Source organism: Eschrichtius robustus, chromosome 14 (genome assembly GCF_028021215.1).
Source record: "Eschrichtius robustus isolate mEscRob2 chromosome 14, mEscRob2.pri, whole genome shotgun sequence".
Taxonomy (NCBI): domain Eukaryota; kingdom Metazoa; phylum Chordata; class Mammalia; order Artiodactyla; family Eschrichtiidae; genus Eschrichtius; species Eschrichtius robustus.
The window spans coordinates 53901464-53925700 of NC_090837.1; positions in this window are offsets into that span (position 1 = coordinate 53901464).

Sequence of the window (24237 nt, forward strand, 5' to 3'; positions counted from 1 at the left end):
TTGCCCTGAGGCATGTGGGATCTTAATTCCCTAACCAAGGATGGAACCTGCGTCCTCTGCATTAGAAGGCAGATTCATCACCACTGGACTATGAGGGAAGTCCCCTATTTTTAGTTTTTTGAGGAAAGTCCATACTGTTCTCCATAGTGGCTGCACCAACTTACATTCCCACCAACAGCGTACGGGGTTCCCTTTTCTCCACATTCTCACCAACATTTGTTATTTGTGGCCTTTTTGATAATAGCCAATCTCACAGGTGTGAGGCAATATCTCATTATTATTTTGATTTGCCTTTTCCTGATGATTAGTGATGCTGAGCATTCTTTCATGTGCCTCTTGGCCATCTGTATGTCTTCTTTGGAAAAATGTCTCTTCAGGTCTTCTGCCCATTTTTAATTGGGTTGTTTGTTTTTTTGATATGAAGTTGTATGAGCTGTTTATATATTTTTGATATTAACTCATCGGTCATATCATTTTCAAATGTCTTCTTCCATTAAGTAGGTTGTCTTTTCATTTTGTAGATGGTTTCCTTTGCTGTGCAAAGGCTTTTAAGGTTAATTAGGTCCCATTTGTTTATTTTTGCTTTTGTTTCCTTTGCTTTAGGAGACAGATGGAAAAATATTGCTATGATAGACATCAAAGAGTGTTCTGCCTATGTTCTCTTCTAGGAGTTTTATAGTTTCCAGTCTTACATTTAAGTCTTTAATAAATTTTGAATTTATTTGTGTATATCATGTGAGAAATTTTTCTAATGTCATTCTTTTACATGTAACTGTTCAGTTTTCCTAGCATTACTGATTGAAGAGACTGTTTTTTCTCCATTGTACATTCTTTCTTCCTTTGTTGTAGATTAATTGCCCATAAGTATGTGGGTTTATTTCTGGGCTTCCTATTCTGCTCCATTAATCTATGTGTTTGTTTTTGTACCAGTACCATAGTGTATTGATTACTGTACCTTTGTAGTATAATCTGAAGTCAGAGAGCATAATACCTCAAGCTCTGTTTTTTTCTCAAGTTTGCTTTGGGTATTCGGGGTCTTTTGTGTTCTCAAACAAATTTTAGGTTTGTTTGTTCTAGTTCTGTGAAAAATGTCATTAGTATTTTGACAGGTGAAGTGAATGTCCTTAATCCCAATTTATGGGTGAAAAATTGGGCAGTCAGACACCCTGTAACTTAGTAATAGTTAGAAAGCTTGTGGGGACCAAGCCAAGATTTGATCTCAGTTCTGTTTGATTCCAGAAATGATGCATTTCACCACTGCTGCCTTCCTGTTTTCTTATATCATGCCTAATCTTTTGTTATGAAAATAAAAATCTAAATAAATAATTAAACTTTATTCCTTTTCAAAAGAATATTTCAGGCAGCAGTATGCTGGGGACCTCAGGTTTTGATACAGATGGGGAGTCAGAAAGGGTGTCCATCTTATACCTATTAAACAGACTCGAACAATTTCTAGTCCATGGGCCCATATGCCTGACTGTTCTCAACACCCGAAGTTTTGATTGTGTCTCTGATTTTGTTTGCTGATAGTTCAAGTGTGACTACTTTCTGGCCTGGAGATGTGAATGCAAGGATGGTGGAGTGGGTTTAGGGAGAAATGTAATTTAATTTAAATTGTATTTTTGAGCAAACAAGACACTTGGATATCATTCTGTATGTACTGGAATATGCCCCTCAGCATATTCATCCAGGCATACTTAAACCTAAAATTCCCCACATCCTGAGGCTTCACTTGCAGTAAACAGCATTAAAATTTGGATGGAGGATGCAAATCTGAGATTTGTGAGTCCTGAGTTTTTATTGGAAGACAACAGAGGCCACAGATCAATTCAGAATGAATGGCATGTCCTCTGCACGATGATGTCTGTGAACTAGGAAAAAAAAAATCAATAGGTCAGCTCATCCACTGACCACAGAAACTTACCTGCCAACCCATTGCAGTAGACCCAGGAAATGCAGAGAAATCTATAACAAAAAGGAAATATAAAGTAATGCTGGCTTTAATTATGAAAAAGTGTTCAAAATCATGAAATAATGTTGATCACCATTTATTCATAAAAAAGTTGGTCGTGAGTCAGTTTTGTGGACAAGATGCTGAAAATTCAGTCATAAAGACTCTGCATCCATTTCGTCTGTGGAAATAGAGTTTACCAGTGGTTATAGGCCTTTACTCAAAAGCTGCATCTGACATATCTATATTAGGTTTCCTGACTCCTCACCCAATTCAGCCAAATTAACCATCTGTCTTCTTGGATAAGAGGAATCTTCTCAGTAAAGATCATTGTTCCCAAGTCATTTATTCCAAACACAGTCACTTGAAACCAGGGTTTAGTGCAATCACCCTAAAGATTAAGGTTCTTTTTTATGAACACCTAGCACACAGGCCACAGATGCTACAAAGCCTCCAGGGGTTGCACATCATGCTCTCATTGACCTGTACTGTTTTCCTGCAGGCTACTGATATGTGATTTGTGTGAGTTCACACCAGCATGGAAAAGTTAATCCACAAACTGTCCAGCATGGGATTTTTCAGGTTACCGTTTTAGGAAAATGCTGCTTGTTTCATCAAGACTGAAACCTTGCCAAAGTCTCAGCCTCACCACTTTCTTGCTGGTTTCATCATTCAATAGTTCCTGCCAACATCTTTACAATACTTTACCCTCCTCAAATGACTTTATCTAATTCCATCCACAAAATAATCCCTCCCCTCCATTACTATTTTTCTCACTTTAGAGTTGAAGAAACAGATTTAAATATTCAGGAAGTGGTCCAGACAGAAAGATACAGCAGAGTTAAAGTTAAACCAAGATTTCATGGCAGTGGACTCTGTCTTCCATCCTCCCTTACCCCTGCCTGGGGCCCCTGACTTAAACCCGACATCCAGAACTCCCTTCATTTCCATTACTCCTCCCTGTGATATTGCTTCCAGAATGCATTATGCAGGCATTCCCCACTGCCACCCGCCTCCCCGCCCAGTCTTATATGCTTCCCCCTTAGGGCTCTGTTTAAATATATCAACCGACTACTTTCTTTTGGTCTCTACTTCTCAGTGTAGAAGGCTTTTCAACTAACTTTCAGAACCAATAAACAATAATCTCATTCACAGCACAGTGAAACTGATAATATCTGAAAGTATATGACCTTTCAGAATATTTGGATTTTGAGATAAAATTAATTGAAGAGTCCAAGAAATTAATTTCCAATAATGAAATTTTAGACATGATAACTAGATTGGGATTGTTTATTGCTTGACTTTATGCACACCAAGCTTTTTCAAGAACTTACATCTACCAAACCTTTTCTTCAGGTCTACATTTCCTTTAGGGTTATTTTAACTAAAATTGAAGTTGGAAAACTGATTATGGAATGATCTGGTACAAGGAGAAAGAGTGACTTCTGGAAGCATCTTTGACCTCCAAATCTTTCTTACACTACCTATTATACAGCTTAAAATTCCACAGCCATTTATTCCTTTAGGTTATGCATTTCTCTACCCATATATCTCTTTAAAAGTGGAAAACGGTCTGAGGGCAGACTTCATTAAGCTATTTTCAATGTCTAATACTTCGTGGTAAATGAGATAATTAGATACTTTTTTCAATCAGAAGAATAGCCATAGCACATGCCTGACAAATGATAAGTACTCAGTGACTGTAACTATCATCATTTTATTATCAAGTGAATGTGGACAAAGTATCACATCTGCATTTGGGGTCACTATTAATGTAGAGGTATCATTGGATGTGTGTTTCCTTACTGATTAGTGCTTTGTTTGACTGTGTAATCAAGGACAAAATATTTAATAACTCTGAGCCTCAATTTCCCTATTTAAAAATGGCATTCATAATTTCTACCTCATTGGTGATTGTAAAGATTAAGTGAAATGAAAATAAGTGGGTGTAGTGAAGTATACATTGATCTCACATGTAAGGTATCCATTACAAATAAAGGCATCCTCGATGGATGCAACTGTTTTTACACCTGAGTGCCAGAAATAACATAAGCCCAACTTCCCCTGAGCTCCCTGAGCCTTCTGGTCCTATTCAGCCCAGGGGCTCATTGCAAGATCACTGTGCCCAACAGCTTGTCCTGGATGGAGATAGTCCTCAAACTACAGGTTCTGTCAGAGACAGCTAACTTGTAAGGTTCTAGATCTTTCATGGTCAAGATTCAAAAAACACTTTTCGGAAATAATTGGGGGAAGGTGTCTGAGACCTCTATAGGTTGAAGAGACTGATATCTTGGAGTTTTAAAAAATTTGTACATCCTGCCCCCCCATCCCCCCCATCCCCTTTCACAGCATTGCTCAGAGTGGTTCTGTCTCCAGGCCGGCAGATCCAAGACAACATGCCCCATAGACTGCATTCGTCCACACCTTGGGTGAGTAATTGTCAATCTGAGACCCATCTCTGTAGTCTGATTGACATAACTGTGACCAGATCTTAGGCAGCCCCACCTGGAGTCCTTGGTGAGACCTCCAAAGTCATATAAACCCCACCAGGGAGAGGGGCCTTTCAGAAATGTTACTTACACTGTCTCAATGCCATTTCTTTGCTGTGCTGTTATTGATCATTTATAGTTTTAACAAAATTGTTTGTATTTGAGGTATAAATCATGATTTAATATACATATACATAGTGAAATAATTTCTTAGTCAAACTACTTAATATATCTATCTCATCTCATAGTTACCATTTTGTGTGTGTGTGTATGTGTGGTGAGAACACCTGAAATCTATTCTGTTAACAAATTTCCAGGGTTCAATACAATATTAATAACTCTACTCATTGTGCTGTACATTAGATTGCTAGACTTTTTTATCCTATAAAACTGCGACTTTGTAATTTTTGGCCAACATCTCCCCTTTGCTCCACCTCCCTATGTCTGGTAACCACAATTCTACTCTCTGCTTCTATATATGCATCCCCGTAGTGATAAAGTGTGAGAGGCAGCCTTCTAGACATTCTTGAACACTATAAATAGCTGGAAATACCATATTTGGCACTTATTTGGTCACTGAATTGGATAATTGGATAGTCTTGATCTACGTGCATGGTATCTCTACGTAATCTCTTGAGCTAACTTTCTGGGATATTTTAAACTGTTTGCTACAACAAACACATTGGGGTGAACACCTGGGGTAGAATTTCTGTCTCATGTACTTTCCATCAGTGGCATCCACATAATGCTGAATATGGTGTCAGAAATTCGACAGTTGGAACCCCCTTTGTCTATCAAACTATTCCATAATCTGGGGGGTTAATGCTTGATTACCATGGGCTTTATCATGTTTCAATATTTCACTCTGTCCTAATACATGTATTCTGAACAAAGTAACACAAGAGCAACAAAAACAAAATAAAAGTTGAAGTGGATATGTTTGGACCTTAGAGACATGTGTAATGTCCCTGAAACCAGATTCCTACCTAGAATACTGTCTCCATGTGTCAGAATTGAAGCCTCTTTCACTGTTCTGAGAGATACCATGGGAAAAGACCAACTCCAAAGAGTTTTCAAAATTGGTTCCAGTGAAAGTCTACTATTCCATTTAGAGATGGAAAAAAAAATTCCCCAATTTTTGAGTCTTACAAGTACACTAGCAGGAGTGAGGTATCTAGTGGCAATGTGTCTAGAACCTACTTCCCTCTTCAGAATGTGCCTCAGATACTTAAACGAATGTGGGGAACCCTGGTTCCCCTCATCCCAGGGACAAAATGCCAGAAGGAAGTATTTGGGATGTTCTCAACTCTAATAACACCTTCCCTGCCAAGCCGAGAAGGGTCTGAGATGAGCACTTGTAGCCATAAGTGGACAAAAAGTATAATCATACTTTGTGCTTGAGGCCTCTTTCATTTTTCAGGGTTCCAAACTCCCTGCTCTAATATGACATCTCCTTATTTCCATCTACATTCTTCATATCTGGATGCTGCCTTTTTGCCTCACCTCTTGAATAGAACTTTCTTCTGGATTTCTTGATTAGCTTCAGATATCATTATCGCCCCTCCCTGCTGTCACATGGATTGCTCTTGACACTGCACTCCATGTCCATAAACCAGGTTCACTGGTCATCCCTACCTCCAAAAGCCCTCCTACAACCTTAGCCTGAACCAGCTCTCAAGCAGGAGTATTTGGATAATTTTAAGGTAACCACATAACTCCATCTCAAAATCTCATACTCCCTACTCACCATATTCTTAAATGTTTGCTTTTATATTCCTATGACTTTGCCTGAAGTTTCTGATTGCTTTTGAAATAGACACACCCTTGAAGAAGGTAAATTTTACACTTTATCAAACATGTTCATCTCCATACAAATGAAATGTTCACATCTTTTTAAAAGGTGGTAGAAGGGAGAGGTAGGGTAAAAGAATGTGAATCCTAACCTCCAGACTGTAGTTGGGGTAGAAAAACCTGTCTGTGAGGAAGCAATAAAACCTTTGCTCCTGAAGATGTAAGTTGCCACCCTCTCAATGTTGTGAAGTACTGGCCCCAGTGTAGCATTTTTCTCCATGAACTACAACCCGCCTGTAACAAAAGTTTCTGATAGGCACTCACCCCTATTTGGGTCTAGGCTGTAAATATTGTCCCATACCCAAAAACTGATGCCTGAACTTTACAATGCACATATTGAATAAATATATTTTGATAAATAAACTTGCAAGCTGCTATATGCATTGCATGTAAACTTTTTTTAAGCAAAGATTTCAATTTTTAGACTGTAAAATATGATTATTGCTCTATTTATCTTGATGTACCTCTATGAAAATGTGACTGCTGTGATTGGAAAGTCATGCCATATAACTAAAATTAGGTACTTTATTTGGAATTTTAAGATATCTCCTGCCCAATATGTATAACCATAACTACCTTGAAAAATTAGTTGTTTTTTGCATAAATATTTGCAAGTGCTCTGGCTATAATCCTGAAGTGGTTTGTATGCATGGTGAGAGAGGAGGAGCTGGTCACTGATTTAAAAACAGGGTTCAAAAATTCAAGTTAGGATGAGGAGGGGCACCTTCAAGATGGCAGTGGAATAAGACATGGAGATCAACTTCCTCCAGACAAATACAACAAAACTACATCTACATGTGGAACAACTCCTACAGAACACCTACTGAACACTGACAGAAGACCTCACTTCCCAAAAGGGAAGAAGCTCCCCACATACCTGGGTAGGGCAAAAGAAAAAAGGAAAAACAAAGACGAAAGAACAGGGATGGGACCTGTACCTCGTGGAGGGAGCTGTGAAGGAGGAAAACTTTCCACACACTAGGAAGCGCCTTCACTGCTGGAGACAAGGGGTGGTGGAGGGGGAAGCTTCAGAACCATGGAGGAGAGTGCAGCAACAGGTGTGCAAAGGGCAAAGTGGAGAGATTCCCACACAGAGCATTGGTGCCAACCAGCACTCACCAGCCTGAGAGGCTTGTCTGCTCACCCACTGGGGCAGGTGGGGGCTGAGAGCTGAGGTTCGGTCTTTGGAGGTCAGATCCCAGGAATAAGACTGGGGTTGGCTGCGTGAACACAGCCTGAAGGGGGCTAGTGCATCACAGCTAGCTGGAAGGGAGTCTGGGAAAAACTCTGGATCTGTCTATGAGGCAAGAGACCATTGTTTCAGGGTGCATAAGAAGAGGGGATTCAGAGCACTGCCTAAACAAGTTCCAGAGAGGGGCGTGAGCTGCAGTTATCAGTGCAGACACAGAGACGGGCATGAAATGCAAAGGCTGCTGCAACAGACACCAAGAAGCCTGTGTGCAAGCACAGGTCACTATCCGCACCTCCCCTCCAGGGAGCCTGTGCAGCCCGCCACTGCCAGGGTCCTGTGATACAGGGACAATTTCCCTGGGAGAACACATGGCACACTGCAGCCTGTTGCAAAGTCATGCCGGCCTCTGCCACTGCAGGCTTGCCGCACAACTGGTACCCCTCCCTCCCCCTAGCCTGAGTGAGAGAGAGCCCACTACTCAGCTCCTCGTTTAAACTGTCTGGGTGGGGAAGAGTTGCCCTCAGACAACCTACATGCAGAGGTGGGGCCAAATCCAAAGCTGAACCCCAGGAGCTGTGTGAACACAGAAGAGAAAGAGAAATTTCTCCCAGTACCCTCAGGAGCAGAGGATTAAATCTCCACAATCAATTTGATGTACCCTGCCTCTGTGGAATACCTGAATAAACAATGAATCACCCCAAAATTGAGGCAGTGGTCGTTGGGAGCAAATGTAAACTTGGGGTTTGCTTTCTGCATCTAATTTGTTTTTGGCTTTATGTTTTTTGTAGTTTAGTATTTAGAGATTATTATCATTGGTAGATATGTTTATTGATTTGGTAACCCTCTTCCTTTTATATGTATATATATATATATATATATATATATATATATATATATATATATATATAGTTATATATATATAGTTATATATATATATAGTTATATATATATAGTTTATATATATATATATATATATAATTTACTTTTTCTCTGTTTTGAGTGTGTATGTGAATACTTCGTTGTGTGACTTTGTCTGTACAGCTTTGCTTTTGCCATTTGTCCTTGGGTTCTGACTGTCCACTTCTTTTTTTTTTTTTTGCTTTGTTTTGTTTTTAGTATAGAGTTTAGCACTTGTTATCTTTGATAGATTAGTCTTTGGTTGGGTTGCTCTCTTCTTTCTTTCTCTCTTTTTCTTATTACTTTTTAATTTTTTTATATTTAACAATATTTTTTCTATTCTAATAACTTTATTTTATTTATTTCTTTTCTTTCTTTTTTCTCTTTCTTTCTTTCGTTCCTTCTTTTCCTTCTGAGCCATGTGACTGACAAGGTCTTGGTGCTCCAGCTGGGGGTCAGGCCTGAGCCTGTTAGGTGGGAGAGTGGAGTTCAGGACATTGGTTCACCAGAGACTTCACAGCCCCATTTAATATCAAGAGGTGAAAGCTCTCTCAGAAATCTCTATCTTAATGCAAAGACCCAGCTCCACTCAAAGGCCAGCAAGCTACGGTGCTGGACACCCTATGCCAAACAACTAGCAATAAAGGAACACAAAACCACCCATTAGGAGAGAGGCTGCCGAAACTCATAATAAGTTCACAGACATGCCAAAAACACCACCAGACGTGGTCCTGCCCACCAGAAAGACAAGGTCCAACTTCATCCACCGGAACACAAGCACCAGTCCCCTCCACCAGGAAACCTACATAATCCACTGAACCAATCTTACCCACTGAGAGCAGACACCAAAAACAACGGGAACTATGAACCTGCAGCTTGCAAAACAGAGACCCCAAACACAGAAAGTTAAGCAAAATGAGAAGACAGAGAAATACACAGTAGATGAAGGAGCCAGTTAAAAATCCACTAGACGAAACAAATGATGAGGAAATAGCCAGTCTACCTGAAAAACAATTCAGAGAAATGAGAGTAAAGATACCCAAAATCTTGGAAATAGAATGGAGAAAATACAAGAAATATTTAACAAGGACCCAGAAGAACTAAAGAGCAAACAAACAATGATGAACAACATAATAAATGAAATTAAAAATCCTCAAAACATTTAACAAGGACCTAGAAGAACTAAAGATCAAACAAAAAATGATGAACAACACAATAATGAAATTAAAATTCTCTAGAAGGCATTAGTAGCAGAATAATTGAGGCATAAGAATGGATAAGTGACCTGGAAGATAAAATATTGGAAATAACTACCATAGATTAGAAAAATGAAAGAAGAATGAAAAGAATAGAGGACAATCTCAGAAACCTCTGGGACAACATTAAATATGCCACCATTCGAATTACAGGGGTCCCAGAAGAAGAAGAGAGAGAAAAAAAAAAAAAAAAAAAGGAATGAGAAAATATTTGAAGAGATTATAATTGAAAACTTCCTTAATATGGAGAAGGAAAGGGTCAATCAAGTCCAGAAAGTGCAGAGAGTCCCTTACAGGATAAATCAAGGAGAAACATGCCAAGACACATATTAATCAAACTATCAAAAATTAAAGACAAAGAAAAAATATTAAAACAATAAGGGAAAAGCAACTATTAACATACAAGGGACCAGAGGGCAGACAGCAGAAGCAAGAACGACAATCCTGCAGCCTGTGGAACAAAAACCACATTCACAGAAAGATAGAAAAGATGAAAAGGCAGAGCGCTATGTACCAGATGAAGGAACAAGATAAAACCCCAGAAAAACAACTAAATTAAATGGAGATAAACAATCTTCCAGAAAAACAATTCAGAATAATGATAGGGAAGATGATCCAGGACCTCGGAAAAAGAATGGAGTCAAAGATCGAGAAGATGCAAGAAATGTTTAACAAAGATATAGAAGAATAAAAGAACAAAAAAACACAGATGAACAATACGAAAACTGAAATGAAAAATACACTAGAAGGAGTCAATAGCAGAATAACGGAGGCAGAAGAACGGATAAGTGACCTGGAAGACAGAATGGTGGAATTCACTGCTGCAGGGCAGAATAAAGAAAAAAGAATGAAAAGAAATGAAGACAGTCTAAAAGACCGCTGGGAAAACAATAAACTCAACAACATGTGCATTATAGGGGTCCCAGAAGCAGAAGAGAGAGACAAAGGACCAGAGAAAATATTTGAAGAGATGATACTCGAAAATTTCCCTCACTTGGGAAAGGAAATAGCCACCCAAGTCCAGGAAGCGCAGAGAGTTCCATACAGGATAAACCCAAGGAGAAACATGCTGAGACACATAGTAATCAAATAGGCAAAAATTAAAGACAAAGAAAAATTATTGAAAGCAGCAAGGGATAAAATGACAAATAACATACGAGGGAACTCCCATAAGGTTAACAGCTGATTTCTCAGCAGAACCTCTACAAGCCAGAAGGGAGGAGCAGGATATATTTAAAGTGATGAAAGGGAAGAACCTACAACCAAGATACTCTACCCGGCAAGGATCTCATTCAAACTCGATGGAGAAATCAAAAGTTTTTCAGACAAGCAAAAGCTAAGAGAATTCCGGTCCAACAAACCAGCTCTACAACAAATGCTAAAGGAACTTCTCTAGGTGGGAAACACAAGAGAAGAAAAGGACCTACAAAAAAAAAACCCAAACAATTAAGAAAATGGTAGGAGGAACATACGTATTGATAATTCCCTTAAACGTGAATGGATTAAATGTTCCAACCAAAAGACACAGACTGACTGAATGGATACAAAAACAAGACCCATATATATGCTGTCAACAAGAGACCCACTTCAGACCTAGGGACACATACAGACTGAAAGTGAGGGGGTGGAAGAAGATATTCCATTCAAATGGAAATCAAAAGAAAGCTGGAGTAGCAATACTCATATCAGATAAAATAGACTTTAAAATAAAGAATGTTACAAGAGACAGGGAAGGACATTATGTAATGATCAAGGGATCAATCCAAGAAGAAGATATAACAATTATAAATATATATGCACCCAACATAGGAGCAACTCAATATATAAGGCAACTGCTAACAACTCTAAAAGAGGAAATTGACAGTAACACAATAATAGTCGGGGACTTTAACACCTCACTTACACCAATGGACAGATAATACAAACAGAAAATTAATAAGAAAACAGAAACACTAAATGACACAAAAGGCCAGATAGATTTAATTGATATTTATAGGACATTCCATCCCAAAACAGCAGATTACACTTTCTTAATTGCACACGGAACATTCTTCATGATAGATCACATCTTGGGTCACAAATCAAGCCTCAGTAAATTTAAGAAAATTGAAATCATATCAAGCATCTTTTCTAAACACAATGCTATGAGATGAGAAATCAATTACAGGGAAAAAAACGTAAAATACACAAACACATGGAAGCTAAACAATACGTTACTGAATAACCAAGAGATCAGTGAAGAAATCAAAGAGGAAATCAAAAAATACCCTAGAGACAAATGACAATGAAAACACGACCATGCAAAACTGATGGGATGCAGCAAAAGCAGTTCTAAGAGGGAAGATTATAGCAATAAAAGCCTACATCAAGAAACAAGAAAAATCTCAAATTGACAATCTAGGAGGAGCTTCAAGATGGTGGAAGAGTAAGATGCAGAGATCACCTTCCTCCCTACAAATACATCAGAAATACATCTACATGTGGAACAACTCCTACAGAACACCTAATGAACACTGGCAGAAGACCTCAGACCTACCAAAAGGCAAGAAACTCCCCACTTACCAGAGAAGGGTAAAAGAAAGAAGAAAAATCAGAGACAAAGAATAGGGATGGGACCTGCACCAGTGCGAGGGAGCTGTGAAGGAGGAAATGTTTCCACACACTAGGAAGCCCCTTCACAGGTGGAGACTGCTGCTGGCAGACAACAGGAGCTTCAGAGCCATGGAGGAGAGCACAGCATCAGAGGTGCATAGGGCAATGCAGAGAGATTCCTGCATAGAGGATTAGTGCCAACCAGCACTCACCAGCCCGAGAGGCTCCTCTGCTCACACTCCAGGACGGGTGGGGGCTGGGAGCTGAGGCTCGGGCTTAGGTAGGGTCCCAGGGAGAGGACTGGGGTTGGCAGCTTGAACACAGCCTGAAGAGGGCTAGTGCGCCACAGCTAGCTGGGAGGGAGTCCGGGAAAATGTCTGGAGCTACCGAAGAGACAAGAGACATTTTCTTGCCTCTTTGTTCCCTGGTGCACGAGGAGAGGGGATTAAGAGTGCCGCTTAAAGGAGCTCCAGAGACGGGTGTGAGCCACGGCTGTCAGCGAGGACACCAGTGACGGAAATGGGATGCTAAGGCTGCTACTGCAGACACCAAGAATCCTGTGTGCAAGCACAGGTCACTATCCACACCTTCCCTCCCGGGAGCCTGTGCAGCCCGCCATTGCGAGGGTCCCATGATCCAAGGACAACTTCCCTGGGAGAACGCACGGTGGGCCTCAGGCTGGTGCAACTTCACCACAGGCTCGACCCACAATCGTACCCTTCCCTCCCCTCGGCCTGAGTGAGCCAAAACCCCCGAATCAGCTGCTCCTTTAATCCCGTCCTGTCTGAGTGAAGAACAGATGCCCTCAGGTGACCTACACGCAGAGGCGGGTCCAAATCCAAAGCTGAACCCTGGGAGCTGTGCGAACAGAGAAGAGAAAGGGAAATTTCTTCCAGCAGCCTCAGGAGCAGTGGATTGAATCTCCACAATCAACTTGATGTACCCTGTATCTGTGGAATACCTGAATAGACAACGAATCATCCCAAATTGAGGAGGTGGACTTTGGGAGCAACGATATATATATATTTTCCTTTTTTCTCTTTGTGTGATTGTGTATCTGTATGCTTCTATGTGTGATTTTCTCTGTATAGCTTTGCTTTCACCATTTGTCCTAGGGTTCTGTCAGTCTCTTTTTTTTTTTTTTTACTTACTTAAAATTTTTTTTTTCATAAAATTTTTTTTTTATATTTTATGTTAATTATTTTATTTTATTTTACTTTATTTTATCTTCTTCTTTCTTTCTTTCTTTCTTTCCTCTCTTTTATTCTGAGCCATGTGGAGGACAGGTTCTTCGTGCTCCAGCCAGGCGTCAGGGCTGTGCCACTGATGTAGGAGAGCCAAGTTTAGCACACTGGTCCACAAGAGACCTCCCAGCTCCATGTAATATCAAACGGTGAAAATCTCCCAGAGATCTCCATCTCAGTGCCAAGACCCAGCTCCACTCAACGACCAGCAAGCAACAGTACAGGACACCCTATGCCAAACAACTAGCAAGACAGGAACACAACCCCATCCATTAGCACAAAGGCTGCCTAAAATCATAATAAGGCCACAGATACCTAAAAACACACCATCAGATGTGGGATTGCCCACCAGAAAGACAAGATCCAGTGTCATCCACCAGAACACAGACACTAGTCCCCTCCACCAGGAAATCTATACAACCCATTGAACCAAACTTAGTCACTGGGGACAGACACCAAAAACAATGGAAACTACGAACCTGCAGCCTGCAAAAAGGAGATCCCATACATAGTAAGTTAAGCAAAATGTGAAGACAGAGAAACACACAGCAGATGAAGGAGCAAGGCAAAAATCCACCAGATGTAACAAATGAAGAAGAAATAGGCAGTCTACCTGAAAAAGAATTCAGAATAATGACAGTAAAGATGATCCAAAATCCTGGAAATAGAATGGAGAAAATAAAAGAAACGTTTTACAAAGACCTAGAAGAGGTAAAGAGCAAACAAACAGAGATGAACAACACAATAAATGAAATTAAAAATTCTCTACAAGGGACCAATAGCAGAAAAACTGAGGCAGAAGAGTGGATAAGTTACCTGGAAGATAAAATAGTGGAAATAACTACTGTTGACCAGAATAAAGAAAAAAGAAAGAAAAGAACTGAGAACATTCTCAGATACCTCTGGGACAACATTAAATGCTCCAACATTCATGTTATAGGGATCTCAGAAGAAGAAGAGAAAAAGAAAGGGACTGAGAAAATATTTGAAGAGATGATATTTGAAAACTTCCCTAATATGGGAGAGGAAATTCCAGGAAGCACAAAGAGTCCCATAAAGTATAAATCCAAGGAGAAACATGCCAAGACACATATTAATCAAATTCTCAAAAATTAAATACAAAGAACAAATATTAAAAGCAGCAAGGGAAAAACAACAAGTAACACATAAAGGAATCCCCATAAGGGTAACAGCTGATCTTTCAAATGAAACTCTGTAAGTCAGAACGGAGTGCCAGGACATATTTAAAGTGATGAAAGACAAAAACCTACAACCAAGATTACTCTACCCAGCAAGGAAATCATTCAGATTTGATGGAGAAATTAAAAGCTTTACAGACAAGCAAAAGCTAAGAGAATTCAGCACCACAAAACCAGCTTTACAACAAATGCTGAGGGAACTTCTCTAAGCAGGAAACACAAGAGAAGGAAAAGACTTACAATAATAAACCCAAAACAATTACAAAAATGGTAATAGGAACATACATATAGATAACTACCTTAAATGTAAATGGCTTAAATGCTCTAATGAAAAGACGTAGACTGGCTGAATGGATACAAAAACAAGACCCATATATATGCTGTCTACAAGAGACCCACTTCAAACCTAGGGACACATAGAATGAAAGTGAGGGGAAGGAAAAAGATATTCCATGCAAATGGAAATCAGAAGAAAACTACAGTAGCAATTCTCATATCAGAAAAAAAAGACTTTATAACAAAGACTATTACAAGAGGCAAAGAAGGACACTAAATAATGATCAAGGGATCATTCCAAGAAGAAGATATAACAATTTTAAATATTTATGCACCCAACATTGGAGAACCTCAACACATAAGGCAAATACTAAGAGCCATAAAAGGGGAAATCGGCAGTAACACAATCATAGTAGGGGACTTTAACACCGCAGTTTCACCAATGGACAGATCATCCAAAATGAAAATAAATAAGGTAACACAAGCTTTAAATGATACATTGAACAAGATGGACTTAATTGATATTTATAGCACATTCCATCCAAAAACAACAGAATACACATTGCTCTCAAGTGCTCATGGAACATTCTCCAGGATAGATCATACCTTGGGTCATAAAACAAGCTTAAGTAAATTTAAGAAAATTGAAATCAAATCAAATATCTTTTCCAACCACAATGCTATGAGACAAGATAACAATTACAGGAAAAACTCTGTAAGAAATACAAACACATGGAGCCTAAACAACACACTACTCAATAACCAAGAGATCAGTGAAGATATCAAAGAGGAAATCAAAAAATACCTAGAAACAAATGACAATGAAAACACAACGATCCAAAACCTATGGGATGCAGCAATAGAAGTTTAAAAGGGAAGTTTATAGCCATACAAGCCTACCTTAAGAAACAAGAAACATCTCAAACAAACAACCTAAGGGTACATCTAAAGCAAGAAAGAAGAACAAAAAAACCCCAAAGTTAGCAGAAGGAAAGAAATCATAAAGATCAGATCAGAAATAAATGAAAAAGAAATGAAGGAAATGATAGAAAAGATCAATAAAACTAAAAGCTGGTTCGTTGAGAAGATAAACAAAATTGATAAATCATTAGCCAGATTTATCAAGAAAAAAAGGGAGAATACTCAAATCAATAGAATTAGAAATGAAAAACGAGAAGTAACAACTGACACTGCAGAAATACAAAGGATCATGAGAGATTACTACAAGCAAGTATAAGCCAATAAAATGGACAACCAGGAAGAAATGGACAAATTATTAGAAATGCACAACATGCCGAGACTGAACCAGGAAGAAACAGAAAATATGAACAGACCAATCCGAAGCACTGAAATTGAAACTGTGATTAAAAATCTTCCAACAAACAAAAGCCCAGGACCAGATGGCTTCACAGGTGAATTCTATCAAACATTTAGAGAAGAGCTAACACCTATCCTCCTCAAACTTTTCCAGAATATAGCAGAGGGAAGAACATTCCTAAACTCATTCTACGAGGCCACCATCACTGTGATACCAAAAACAGACAAAGATGTCACAAAGAAAGAAAACTACAGGCCAATATCACTGACGAATATAGATGCAAAAATCCTCAACAAAATACTAACAAACAGAATCCAACAGCTCATTAAAAGCATCATACGCCATGATCAAGTGGGATTTATCCCAGGAATGAAAGGATTCTTCAATATATGCAGTCAATCAATGTGATACACAATAGTAACAAATTGAAGGAGGAAAATCATATGATCATCTCAATAGATGCAGAAAAAGCTTTTGAAGAAATTCAACACCAATTGATGATAAACACCTTTCAGAGAGAGGAAGGGACAAGATGGCGGAAGAGTAAGACGTGGAGATCACCTTCCTTCCCACAGATACATTAGAAATACATCTACACATGGAACTGCTCATACATAACACCCACTGAACACTGGTAGAAGACGTCAGACCTCCCAAAAGGCAAGAAACTGCCCATGTACTTGGGTACGGCAAAAGAAAAAAGAAATAACAGAGACAAAAGAATAGGGACGGGACCTGCACCAGTGGGAGGGAGCTGTGAAGGAGGAAAGGTTTCCACACACTAGGCAGCCCCTTCGCAGGCAGAGACTGCGGGTGGCAGAGGGGGGAAGCTTCGGATCCACGGAGGAGAGCACAGCCACAGGGGTGCAGAGGGCAAAGTGGAGAGATTCCCGCACGGAGGATCGGTGCCGAGCAGCACTCACCAGCCTGAGAGGCTTGTCTGCTCACCCACCGGGAAGGGTGGGGGCTGGGAGCTGAGGCTCGGGCTTCAGTCAGATCGCAGGGAGAAGACTGGGGTTGGCAGCGTGAACACAGCCTGAAGGGGATAGCGCACCACAGCTAGCTAGGAGGGAGTCTGGGAAAATGTCTGCAGCTGCCGAAGAGGCAAGAGACTTTTTCTTGCCTCTTTGTTTCACGGTGTGCAAGTAGGGGGGATTCAGAGCACCGCCTAAACAAGCTCCAGAGACGGGCGCGAGCCGCGGCTATCAGCGCAGACCACAGAGACGGGCATGAGACGCTAAGGCTGCTGCTGCTGCCACCAAGAAGCCTGTGTGCGAGCACAGGTCACTATCCATACCACCCCTCCCGGGAGCCTGTGCAGCCCACCACTGCCAGGCTCCCATGATCCATGGACAACTTCCCCGGGAGAACACAGGGACCGCATCAGGCTGGTGCAACTTCATGCTGGCCTCTGCTGCCACAGGCTTGCACCGCATCCGTACCCTTCCTTCCCCGGGGTCTGAGTGAGCCAGAGCCCCCAAAGCAGCTGCTCCTTTAACCCCGTCCTGTGTGAGCGAAGAACAGACGCCCTCAGGTGACCTACACGCAGAGGCGGGTCCAAATGCAAAGCTGAACCCCAGGAGTTGTACGAACAAAGAAGAGAAAGAGAAATTTCTCCCAGCAGCCTCAGAAGCAGCGGATTAAAGCTCCACAAACAACTTGATGTACCTGCATCTGTTGAATACATGAATAAACAACGAGTCATCCCAAATTCAGGAGGTGGACTTTGGGACCAGGATATATTAATTTTTCCCCTTTTCCTCTCTCTGGGAGTGTATATGTGTATGCTTCTGGGTGAGATTTTTTCTGTATAGCTTTGCTTTCACCATTTTTCCTAGTGTTCGGTCTGTCCTTTTTTTTTTTTTTTTTTTGGAAATAAAAATTTTTTTTCTTAATAAATTTCTTCTTAATAATTTTTTTCTTATTATTTATTTTTAAAAATAAAAAAAATTCTTACTATGTTTTTTCTTAATAATTTTTTTCTTATTTTTATTATAAAAAATTAATAAATTTATTTTAAAAAATTAAAAAAATTTTCTTAATAAATTTTTACTTAATAATTTTTTTCTTATTTTTTATTATAATAGTTTATTTTATTTTATTTTATTTTATTTTATCCTATTTCTTTCTTTCTTTCTATTTTTTCTCCCTTTTATTCTGAGCCGTGTTGATGAAAGGCTCTTGGTGTTCCACCCAGGCATCAGGGCTGTGCCTCTGAAGTGGGAGAACCAACTTCAGGACACTGGTCCACAAGAGACCTCCCAGCTCCACGTAATACCAAACGGCAAAAATCTCTCAGAGATCTCCATCTCAACATCAAGACCCAGGTTCACTCAATGACCAGCAAGCTACAGTGCTGGACACCCTATGCCAAACAACTAGCAAGACAGGAACACAGCCCCATTCATTAGCAGAGAGGCTGCCTAAAACCATAATAAGTCCACAGACACCCCAAAACACACCACCACACGTGGAGGTGCCCACCAGAAAGACAAGATCCAGCCTCATCCACCAGAACACAGGCACTAGTCCCCTCCACCAGGAAGCCTACACAACCCACTGAACCAACCTTAGCCACTGGGGACAGATACCAAAAACAACAATAACTACGAACCTGCAACCTGTGAAAAGGAGACCCCAAACACAGTAAGATAAGCAAAATGAGATGACAGAAAAACACACAGCAGATGAAGGAGCAGGGTCAAAACACACCAGACCTAACAAATGAAGAGGAAATAGGGAGTCTGCCTGAAAAAGTATTCAGAATAATGATAGTAAAGGTGATCCAAAATCTTGGAAATAGAATAGACAAAATGCAAGAAACATTTAACAAGGACGTAGAAGAACTAAAGAGGAACCAAGCAACGATGAAAAACACAATAAATGAAATTAAAAATGCTCTAGAAGGGATCAATAGCAGAATAAATGAGGCAGAAGAACGGGTAAGTGACCTGCAAGATAAAATAGTGGAAATAAGTATTTCAGAGCAGAATAAAGAAAAAAGAATGAAAAGAACTGAGGACAGTCTCAGAGACCTCTGGGACAACATTAAATGCGCCAACATTCGAATTATAGGGGTATCAGAAGAAGAAGAGAAAAAGAAAAGGACTGAGAAAATATTTGAAGAGATTATACTTGAAAACTTCCCTAATATGGGAAAGGAAATAGTTAATCAAGTCCTGGAAGCACAGAGAGTCCCATACAGGATAAATCCAAGGAGAAACACGCCAAGACACATATTAATCAAACTGTCAAAAATTAAATATAAAGAAAACATATTAAAAACAGCAAGGGAAAAACAACAAATAACACACAAGGGAATCCCCATAAGGTTAACATCTGAACTTTCAGCAGGAACTCTGCAAGCCAGAAGGGAGTGTCAGGACATACTTAAAGTGATGAAGGAGAAAAACCTACAACCAAAGTTACTCTACCCAGCAAGGATCTCATTCAGATTTGATGGAGAAATTAAAATCTTTACAGACAAGCAAAAGCTGAGAGAGTTCAGCACCACCAAACCAGCTTTACAACAAATGCTAAAGGAACTTCTCTAGGCAAGAAACACAAGAGAAGGAAAACACCTACAGTAACAAACCCAAAACATTTAAGAAAATGGGAATAGGAACATACATATCGATAACTACCTTAAATGTAAATGGAATAAATGCTCCCACCAAAAGACACAGACTGGCTGAATGGATACAAAAACAAGACCTATATATATGCTGTCTACAAGAGACCCACTTCAGACCTAGGGACACATACAGACTGAAAGTGAGGGGATGGAAAAAGATATTCCATGCAAATGGAAATCAAAAGAAAGCTGGAGTAGCAATTCTCATATCATACAAAATAGACTTTAAAATAAAGACTATTACAAGAGACAAAGAAGGACACTATATAATGAACAAGGGATCGATCCAAGAAGAAGGTATAACAATTGTAAATATTTATGCACCCAACATAGGAGCACCTCAATACATAAGGAAAATACTAACAACCATAAAAGGGGAAATCGACAGTATCACAATCATAGTAGGAGAATTTAACATCCCACTTTCACCAATGGACAGATCACCCAAAATGAAAATACATAAGAAAACACAAGCTTTAACTGATACATTAAATAAGATGGACTTAATTGATATATATATAGGACATCCATCCAAAAACAACAGAGTACACATTTTTCTCAAGTGCTCATGGAACATTCTCCAGGATAGATCATATCTTGGGTCACAAATCAAGCCTTGGTAAATTTAAGAATATTGAAATCGTATCAAGTATCTTTTCTGACCACAACGGTATGAGAATAGACATCAATTACAGGAAAAGATCTGTAAAAAATACAAACACATGGAGGCTACACAATACACTACTTAACAACGAAGTGATCACTGAAGAAATCAAAGGGGAAATTAAAAAATACCTAGAAACAAATGGCAATGGAAACATGACGGCTCAAAACCTATGGGATGCAGCAAAAAGCAGTTCTAAGAGGGAAGTTTATAGCAATAGAACCCTACATCAAGAAACAGAAAACATCTCGAATAAACAACTTAACCTTGCCCCTAAAGCAGTTAGAGAAAGAAAAACAAAAATACCCCAAAGCCAGCAGAAGGAAAGAAATCATAAAGATCAGATCAGAAATAAATTAAAAAGAAATGAAGGAGACAATAACAAAGATCAATGAAACTAAAAGCTGGTTCTTTGAGAAGATAAACAAAATTGATAAACCATTAGCCAGACTCATCAAGAGAAAAAGGGAGAAGACTCAAATGAATAGAATTAGAAATGAAAAAGGAGAAGTAACAACTGACACTGCAGAAATACAAACGATCATGAGAGATTACTACAAGCAACTCTATGCGAATAAAATGGACAACCTGGAAGAAATGGACAAATTCTTAGAAATTCACAACTGCTGAGACTGAACCAGGAAGGTATAGAAAATATGAACACACCAATCACAAGCACTGAAATTGAAACTGTGATTAAAAATCTTCCAACAAACCAAAACTCAGGACCAGATGGCTTCACAGGTGAATTCTATCAAACATTTAGAGAAGAGCTAACACCTATCCTTCTCAAACTCTTCCAAAATATTGCAGAGGGAGGAACACTCCCCAACTCATTCTACAAGGCCACCTTCACCCTGATACCAAAAACAAGCAAAGATGTCACAAAGAAAGAAAACTACAGGCGAATATCACTGATGAACATAGATGCAAAAATCCTCAACAAAATACTAGCAAACAGAATCCAACAGCACATTAAAAGGATCATACAACATGATCAAGTGGGGTTTATCCCAGGAATGCAAGGATTCTTCAATATACGTAAATCAATCAACGTGATACACCATATTAATAAACTAAAGGAGAAAAACCATATGATCATCTCAAGAGATGCAGAGGAAGCTTTCGACAAAATTCAACACCCATATATGATAAAAGCTCTGTAGAAAGTAGGCATAGAGGGAACTTTCCTCAACATAATAAAGGCCATATATGACAAACCCACAGCCAACATTGTCCTCAATGGTGAAAAATTGAAACCATTTCCACTAAGACCAGGAACAAGACAAGGTTTCCCACTCTCACCACTATTATTCAACATAGTTTTGGAAGTGTTAGCCACAGCAATCAGAGAAGACAAAGAAATAAAAGGAATCCAAATCGGAAAAGAGGAAGTAAAGCTGTCACTGTTTGCAAATAAAATGATACTATACATAGGGAATCCTAATGATGCTGACAGAAAACTACTAGAGCTAATCAATGAATTTGATAACGTAGCAGAATACAAAATTAATGCACAGAAATCTCTTGCATTCCTGTACACTAATGATGAAAAATCTGAAAGTGAAATTAAGAAAACACTCCCGTTTACCTTTGCAACAGAAAGAATAAAATATTTAGGAATATACGTACCTAAGGAGACAAAAGACCTGTATTCAGAAAATTATAAGACACTGTTGAAAGAAATCAAAGTTGATACAAATAGATGGAGAGATATACCATGTTCTTGAATTGGAAGAATCAACATTGTGAAAATGACTCTACTACCCAAAGCAATCTACAGATTCAATGCAATCCTTATCAAAATACCACTGGCATTTTTCACAGAAGTAGAACAAAAAATTTCACAATTTGTATGGAAACACAAAAGACCCCGAATAGCCAAAGCAATCTTGAGAAAGAAAAATGGAGCTGGAGGAATCAGGCTCCCTGACTTCAGAATATACAACACTACAAAGCTACAGTAATCAAGACAGTTTGGTACTGGCAGAAAAACAGAAACATACATCAATGGAAAAGGATAGAAAGCCCAGAGATAAACCCACTTACATATGGTCAGCTTATCTTTCATAAAGGAGGCAAGATTATACAGTGGAGAAAAGACAGCCTCTTCAATAAGTGATGCTGGGATAACTGGAAAGGTACATGTAAAAGTATGAACTTAGAACACTCCCTAACACCATACACAAAAATAAACTCAAAATGGATTAAAGACCTAAGTGTAAGGCCAGACACTATCAAACTCTTAGAGGAAAACATAGGCAGAACACTCTATGACATAAATCACAGCAAGATCCTTTTTGACCCAGCTCCTAGAGAAATGGAAATAAAAACACAAATAAACAAATGGGACCTAATGAAACTTAAAAGCTTTTGCACAGCAAAGGAAACCATAAACAAGACAAAAAGACAACCCTCAGAATGGGATAAAATATTTGCAAATGAAGCAACTGACAAAGGATAAATCTCCAAGATTTACAAGCAGCTCATGCAGCTCAATAACAAAAGACATATAGCCCAATCCAAAAATGGGCAGAATTCCTAAATAAACATTTCTCCAAAGAAGATATACAGATTGCCAACAAACACATGAAAGAATGCTCAACATCATTAATCATTAGAGAAATGCAAATCAAAACTACAATGAGATACCATCTCACACTGGTCAATATGGCCATCATCAAAAAATCTAGAAACAATAAATGCTGGAGAGTGTGTGGAGAAAAGGGAACACTCTTGCACTGTTGGTGCGAATGTAAATTGACAAAGCCACTATGGAGGACAGTATGGAGGTTCCTTAAAAAACTAAAAATAGAACTACCATAAGACCCAGCAATCCCACTACTGGGCATATACCCTGAGAAAACCATAATTCAAAAAGAGTCATGTACCAAAATGTTCATTGCAGCTCTATTTACAATAGCCAGGACATGGAAGTAACCTAAGTGCCCTTCATCGGATGAATTGATAAAGAAGATGTGGCACATATATACAATGGAATATTACTCAGCCATAAAAAGAAACGAAATGGAGGTATTTGTAGTGAGGTGGATGGAGTTAGTGTTTGTCATACAGAATGAAGTAAGTCAGAAAGAGAAAAACAAATACAGTATGCTAACACATATATATGGAATCTAAGGGGAAAAAAAAGTCATGAAGAACCTAGTGGCAAGAAGGGAATAAAGACACAGACCTACTAGAGAATGGACTTGAAGATATGGGGAGGGGGAAGGGTAAGATGTGACAGGGTGAGAGAGTGGCATGGACATATACACACTACCAAATGTAAAATAGATAGCTAGTAGGGAGCAGTCGCATAGCACAGGGAGATCAGCTCAGTGCTTTGTGACCATCTAGAAGGGTGGGATACGGAGGGAGGGAGGGAGGGAAATTCAAGAGGGAAGAGATATGGGAATATATGTATATGTATAACTGATTCACTTTGTTATAAAGCAGAAACAAACACACCAATGTAAAGCAATTATACTCCAATAAAGATGATAAAAAAAAAAAACCTTCCAGAAAGTAGGCATAGAGGGAACTTTCCTTAACATAATAAAAGCCATATATGACAAACCCACAGAAAACATCGTTCTCAAAGGTGAAAAACTGAAACCATTTGCACTAAGATCAGGAACAAGACAATGTTGCCGACTCTCACCACTATTATTCAG